General features: G+C 40.3%; 1 pseudogene across 1 annotated transcript; it reads left to right on the forward strand.

Moving 5' to 3' along the window:
• The first annotated feature begins 1166 nt into the window (after positions 1-1166).
• LOC146477295 (uncharacterized) lies at positions 1167-7094 on the forward strand (annotated as a pseudogene). The gene is made up of 4 exons (XR_014865431.1): positions 1167-1215; positions 3271-3572; positions 5189-5454; positions 6787-7094. The product of XR_014865431.1 is annotated as an uncharacterized LOC146477295 (transcript).
• Positions 7095-7740: the final 646 nt, after the last annotated feature.

Below are 7740 nucleotides of genomic sequence, written 5' to 3' on the forward strand. Positions count from 1 at the left end.
AACATTCAGTTTCGGTTTAACTGAATTGAGCAGCCTCGGCCGCAAAATTAATAAAACTGATAGTCAGTATTTGGAAGGCCTTTTGAACTTTATTGAACTATTGAACTAACTTATTATAGGAAGATTGGGCCGCAAGCAGTAATCGAGGCGGACCAGTCCTAGCTTATTAATATTTCACACTTGACATTTGACATTTTTTTATTTCTACTCCCCACTCTTCAGCTGACTTTTACTGTTACATAAGCGCAAAATACAAAAGTTGGAGGTATTAAAAATAGACTAACACGCAGCTCAAAAAAAAGATACAATTCAAATATTATTCAGTGTTATGATTAGTATTCGTCATTAAATAATACAACATACACTATCCGTTTTGTTCATTTTGCGGCCGAGGCTGCTCAATTAAGCCGAAAGTGAGTGTTCTTATTTTTTCACGTTTTGAGCCTGAAACATTGTTAGCATTCCCGAAAAGCGGTATGATCGTGACCAGCAAAGCTGTATCATACCTTCTTAGCATTTTCTGGGTCAGTTTCATACAGCGGGCGCTCCCAGTTTGTACAGCGTTGTCAACAAAACTTAAGGGGTGGCGCTCTACTTTTGCCAGAATCATTGTTCTGTATACAGTAAGTGAAATTTCACCGATATACGCTGTTGGGGAAACTTTATGAGTTGTTGCCTGCGCAAGAATGCTGCACGCTGTAAACATATTTAATGTATCTGAAACTTGCGGTTTGGGCGATTTTAGCTATTTATTCGAGCCCTTATAAATTCTATTTATTTATTTTTGTTTCAAACTTGGAAGGGGTTTTCATTGTATTGATAAATGTAGTGTGCGGGAGATTCGGTGATGTAATTTGTCTTTTCATTTTTTATTACCCTGCTAGCAAGCGTTTCTTCCTGGTAAGTTTCTTAGCATGTAGGAAGTTGTTCTTGTCTCTGGTATTTCGTGTAGTTGTCTTTTTTGTTTAGAGTAAAAAGCGTCTGTTAGCATGGCAATTTTTTGTTTGTATTGCTTCCTCAGCTTTCCTCGTCTTTGCCTTTAGAGGTGTTTTGAAGCATTGTTATAATGAGTGACACTATCGACAATAGCGACTATGACAATTTCCAATCAGCTCTGGACAAGTTTTTTTTCCGAGAGACCTCGTTATGCTCGATTCCAGGACCGGCGCGACTCTGGAGATATGTCAGTCGACACCATGTTAAACTCAGCTCATGGTAGGTTTCAACATACTCTATTAGCACCGAAAACAGTTCCCTTCTGTCCTTATATAATCCCACTGGGCTCTTTCAGTTCTTGGGGTCTTGTTTGTTGTGATTATAACTTTCAAGGTATGTATTTGTTTCCAGTAGCCCATCCAGTTGTGCGCTTAGTGACCTGGTCTTTGAGTAGAAGCGAGGCTGGACTTTGACTTTGGTCCGATGCAAACCTCACTGCTTTTGATATGAAAATTATATCGTTCGTATGCTCACTAGTTTACATTTATATTTGAAAAAAACTGCGGTTTATATTATAAAAAAGTCAACTCCAGCCTCGCTTCCAATTCAAGGCCAGGTCACTAAGTAACAACCGTAACAATAAAGTACAGGATCAGTTATTAAAAGGCAGTTTAGATGGTGTTCAACAAAACCACGTTCTAAGCCATTTTCAATTTTGCCAACAATCATATCTAAACATTGTCTACCGCTGACGGTAACAAGAAGGCTGACATCCTAGACTAGAAAACTATTTATCTACTTAAGGACGGTGCCTTCTAATACAGAAGAAATTTTGCGCGGTTTATTACTAATCGGGAAACGCAGATTTTAGCAATTAAGGCTGTTGTAATCCCAAAAGAAAATTGGGGGTAATCACGCATTTTTGAGAGATAATTAAGTAACAATAATCCAAAAAAAGCAGTAAAATACAAAGCAACGTATGGCATATTTTTCTAAATTGAAGCTTTATTACCTCTGAAAAATGCATGGTTACCCCAAATTTTATCTTTGGATACCAAGAGCACTTGCTAAGTTCTGCTTTCTCTGCATAGTTTTAAACCGCGCAAAAATCTCCCTGTATTAATAGGCACCACCCATAGGAAAGCCAATCTCGACTCCAGAGCTCTTTCCTTTTGCGCATGACTGACAGCGGCTGCGGGGTCGAGAATGAAGGAAAACCGATTATCTCGATATGCGCAGACAGTGGTAACAAAAGTAGGCACCTTCCTTATAATAAACCACTTATGAACAGATTTGGAGGCCCACTGATATTCTTAAGCCAGGGCCTTAGTTAGACTCCGTTAAAATAACTGGCCCTTACAGTTGCGCTCAGAGAGTTTCGTTTTCGAATCTCACGAAGCTCAGAAGCTTCGATAACACATGCCATTTCTCCAAAATCCAACGTTCTTTGCAATGGCACATTCTCCCTCCTAGAAAATATTACCCTTTCACCTCTGTATGCAAAACAATCACTCAAAAAATTAAAGGAAGCCCAATAGTCATGTTCTGTGGGAAATTTGCGAAATACTGTTGGCTGGGCATCCCAATCCTTGCTAGTAAATGTTTGCAAGCGAGTGTTGAGGAAAGCAAGACACCCACTGATGAATGGCAAGTAATTTATTGCAATTAACAAAGCAGCTGTCAGAAAAATTCAGCAAACTCTTGCTAACTCAGTCTGCAGGATACAGAAAGCAGTTACAAAATGGCTAACAGATTCTCGCGAAGTAAACATTTTTCTTTTAAAACGTGATCTTGCTAAAAAGATAACATTTAAACTGTTCCCGGTTCCACCCCTTTCAATGGATACGTGGTAGGTCAGGACACAATGCAATCCCCAAATTACCGCGAGACATTTTTAAGTATAAAAGTACATCTTACTCAGTTTAAGAAATATAGCAGCCTTTGTAATCGTCAAGCCAATCGCATTGGTGTTCAACATGTTCAACACCTGCTGTTCTTTCGAAAAACAAATAAAAGTAATATCTTTAGTATTTCCTCCATAGTTGCTAAGCTTACGCAAGTGAAATTGCAAGAGTTCTCGAAATACTATTGGCTGTGAGTCGTATGTGACAAATGCGCTTCAGTAAAAGCTTTTAAGTTCAGCCTATAACAGAATGAGTCAAGATCTGTAATAAACACTGTTCCTTGAAGACGATCGATGTGGTCCACTTGACGTAATAAAAGATGCGGGAAGGTAGCAGATCACCTCTCGCTCAATCCCGGAGCTATAAATTCCCCAAAAGAACCTGTTACATTTGTCAAACATCACCTCAATTTATCATTTTCGTTTTTAAGGGAAATATATGACGAGCTGGCGAGGCATAACCATGATTAAGAACTGTTTTGACCTGATAATAGTCCAGCAGCTGTTATGGGAAATGAAGCCACAGACAGTGATCGAAATAGGTGCTTACAAAGGAGCTTCAGCTCTGTGGGCAGCGGACATGATTAAAATGTACGGGCTCAAGTCACGTGTTTTGTCTTTGGACATTGACCTGTCTTTGCTGGATCCAGTAGCCAGAGAATGCTCGGATGTTACTTTCATTCAAGGTGATAGTAACGAAATTGAGAAAAGCTTCCCTGAAGAGCTACTAAAGGTACTAACTTAAAAGCCCAACTAACCGATCGAGGCAGAAAAGATTGAGGCCTGATTGAGGCCTGCAAATAGAGACCTGCAGAAATGCACACAAATCGCTGTTTACTGTAAATAAACCTCCCCGACACAGCACTACAAAAGTAAACAAACCGGAAAACCCAATCTCGTACCCAGACTCCTCGGGCTCTTTGGCCAGCAGTTGGTCGCCAGGAGAGACTCTGGGGAATTCGAAAAAAAATATAATTTTTTGATTGGCTGCTCTGTAATGGCTTTCCTTATTTTACCTCAGAAATCCTGCGGTAATAAAATTCCAGTGCCCCCGTCTCTCTTTGCGACCAACCGCTGGCCAAAGAGCCTGAGGACTCTGGCTATGAGATTGCGGAAAGCTCAAAATCAACTTATGTGCACGTGTCCTTTATTGGGAGGTAAAATGATGAATAACGTAGGTCGATTTACAGCAAATTTGAGATTACAGAGTCCACTCAGTTCATGGCAAGTGAAACCAGTCAAAGGGGTCGCACAAGTCCCTGCTATAACCGGCACGTGGCCATCATGCAACGTAACCTTTCCAGATTTGGTAACTCTACTTTGGTGACCCTTGGGACGCTTTCCATTCTGAGTGTCAGAACTGGCCAGCCAGATCGATCATTTCGCAAACGGAATGCACCAATTTGAACAGCAGTTTATATGCCACCTTTTGGAATTCCTTCAACATGGCGCAAACTACTCTCAGATTGTGTTATTTTGAAGCCAGAATTCGAAGAATCAGTCCTTCAAATTGGTACACCTCATTCACCGACCGGTCTGGTCACCGGGCCAATTCTGACAAATGGAAAGCGCCCTTAATTTTTAAGTTTAACCCGCTCTTTCTCGAAATAGGTTAATTCATAACTAACTCAAATCTAAAATCTCCTACCCTGGGCCTAGTGCATCTTAAAATAAGTTGGAGTTTTCTTCAGTCGCTCTTTGCCTTCCGAAGGATTTCTCAGTCGACTGCCGCCATATTGAATTACCGTATTTACTCGAATAAGCGCCGCCCCCGAATAAGCGCCGCCCTCGATTAAGCGCCGCACATGGAGCGGAATGGTTAATAAGCGCCGCCCTCGAATAAGCGCCGCAGCTCCGGTGCGGCGATTATTTGAGTATTTCCATAAGATGATAAAAATACACTGTAATCGCTGCAATGCGGTTCTAAGCCAACAATGGGAATTTATTTTCATCAATAGTGATGTTTTCAGTTCGAAGTGAGTATATCTTGATGCTCTTTCATTTAGTTCTCTCTTCAAAATGTTCGCGTTCTTCAGTTCTTGCGTGAAGGCTGTAAACTTTGCCGGTAAGAGAAGCCCAACCTCCCTCTTTCTCTTCCCTGTAACTGTTGCAGTAAGGAGATTGTCAGCGTTTGCTTGTACAATCAAAATGTTTTGGCTTTGTGGTATGAGCCTTTTAATAAGCGCCGCCCTCGAATAAGCGCCGCACAGGAGACACGAAAAATTAAATAAGCGCCGCGGCGCTTATTCGAGTAAATACGGTACTCTGTTGAAGGCGGATTACTGAGGAAGGGAGGAGCCTATTTCAGGATTTACTTATTATTGTCCCTTTACTGATATCTGTTGTCAGAGCCTGCCTCACCCGTGGTGTATTAATGAGGATGCTCATGTTAACGTGGTTGGCGTGTTGGAGCATTTTGACAAGTTCACGGAGCCTGGGGACTATATTTTAGTTGAGGACACCAATCCCATCAAACCAAGCAAGATCGGACAGGGGCTGATAATAGAGTTTGGAGACGATCCATTGGGCCCTTTAAAACTTGATCAGTTGAAGTTGTTCATGAAGGATCGAGCTGAACGGTATCTCGTGGACCAACATTACACAGATTTCTTTGGGTGAGTGAATTGCAATACCGTAAACTGCCGCGTATATTACAAGTCCTGGTCTTATACAACTTCGTAAGGGGTTTTAGATGGGCTTATGAACGGAGGGGCTTACATCCGAGGGGGCTTATAATCGGAATTAAAAAAACGTTTCGGAACGAGCTATAGCAGTGTTGATTGAAGTACGTTTTTCATTTAAAACATCAATATTTGGAACAAAATTAGAACTAACAACACGAACGAAAGTAGAGGGGGCTTGTATTGGGGGGGGGGGGGGGTCTTTCAGTTGGATGTATCCAGGGCAAACTTTTGCTGCTGTTGAACTTGCATGAGTGTTTGAAGTGAGGTGATTGTAAGTATAATGTAACACTGAAACAAAAAGCAGAGAAAACAACAAAAACAAAAACAGGAACGACAAACAAAGCGAACAAACAAGGAGCTGGCTATTTTTTTTAGGCCCAGTGCAGCCAACGCCGTACTCCATATCAATTCAGAACGGCCGATGTAATTCGAATCGGCTCACCTGGGAGAAACAGCTGTGGAACGGCTTTGATTCAGACTCCGTACTATTCACATGAGCCAAATCAAATACATAAATTTACCCAACATCCGCAATTTTCTTTAGTCATAGTATGTTTCAGTGAATTAATTGCCGCTGAATTAAGTTCGGCGTCTGAATCTGTTGAGCCGGGATTAATTAATTTAGGTCGATCTAAATTCGAATTCGATTCAGCTCATGTTAAGTATGGCGTCTGCGAACCGGCCCCTTAGCTAACAAAGTTTATTCTTTCGGACAGGTCTTTTTTACAGGTCGCATTTCACAGGTCACGAGTACAGTCACTGTTGCACTGATATCTTAACCAAGAGGGTTAGCGTGCCCTTGGCCTGAATTATCCTTTTAGTATATATTGGGTTGGGGCTAGGAGACCCTGTTTAGCTTATTTATATGCAATTATCACAGTAAACCTGTAGTTGTGAACTGTGACTTGTAAAACAAACCTGCCGTATTCTTTCTGGATTCTTTCACATCTGAACATTTAAATGATAGAAAATCTAAGAAAATAGAATCCAATTTCCCCGAATTTCCGAGCGTGGTTACCTTTTACGAAAAAATGCCAGGTGACGTTCTTTCGTGAATGAATCATTGTCGTGACGACATTTTTATCGATCCCTTGTAAAACAAATGGCATTATTCCTCCCATGTTGCGAAAGTTCGAGGTACCATTTTGTAAAAAAGAAAACTTCAGGTTTATCGTTAGTCCTGGTCTTGCCTTGCATGGTGTGGGCGAATTGACAGGTTTCCAACCGTTTCCTACTGATCTGACTTTCTCCTTATCTTTGCAGGTACAACGTGACGCATAAACACGAACGGTTTCCTCAAACGCATTTAGGATGAATACTTGCGCTACTGTGTTGATTCACAACATCGTGTCAGTCAATTATTGTGAAGTGTTGTATAATGCAAGTCAGCTGCTATTTGCTGAATTTTTTGCTTTTCAATAAACAGGTACCCAACCATTGAAATTCTATTAGGCAAAAGTGTTATTTGATTCGAATGTGTTCATAGCTGAAAATTGATGTTTTTGTTCAATTCTGGAATGTTTAGCTCGCAATGGACGCGTGGACACTGGGTTCAAATCTAAATTTAGCTTGTACTGCCTTTTGCTCACCACATGTCGACTGTACTTGCATCAATTCTTCAGTTTTTCGTTTTTTTATGTATTGCTACTTGGTCTTCAGACAATAAATTGTTCATAAAAGGAATTTTACCCCGGTTTACTTCTTATTTACCAAATGGGACGCGTTTATGTGAAATTCACAAGTTGCACGTTTCTGTTTTTATTTGTTCCCCAGATTGATCGATTGTTCAAATCTTGATCAAAGCTCATCCGTGAATCTCTCTTATGAAATAGTGTTTCCACTACAAATTCTTAGTTGCAGTTTGAGAGAAGCCCTGCTAAAAAAAAGCAAAAGGAATTTCCATCAATCTATTTACCCACTTATTTACTTTTCTGTCAATGTCCCCAAGTAGTCTACCAAGGCTTAATACAGACATCATCATCATTATCATGACATCAATTCACATTGCTAAGCTGTACGCGCTGCAAAACTGAATTTGAAGTCAGTGCTAATTCTAGATCATCTAAACTAAGTTTTGAACAACTAGGCACAGAAAGCTGACAAAATTTTACAAGTCAAAGTTATGTAACACTGTATGACAGGGACCTGACACTGTTTAAAAATACGAACAGAAAAAAAATAAATAGATAAATAAATAAATAAATAAATAAATAAATG

This window comes from Pavona decussata, unplaced genomic scaffold, assembly GCF_977016875.1.
Source record: "Pavona decussata unplaced genomic scaffold, jaPavDecu1.1 SCAFFOLD_71, whole genome shotgun sequence".
Taxonomy (NCBI): domain Eukaryota; kingdom Metazoa; phylum Cnidaria; class Anthozoa; order Scleractinia; family Agariciidae; genus Pavona; species Pavona decussata.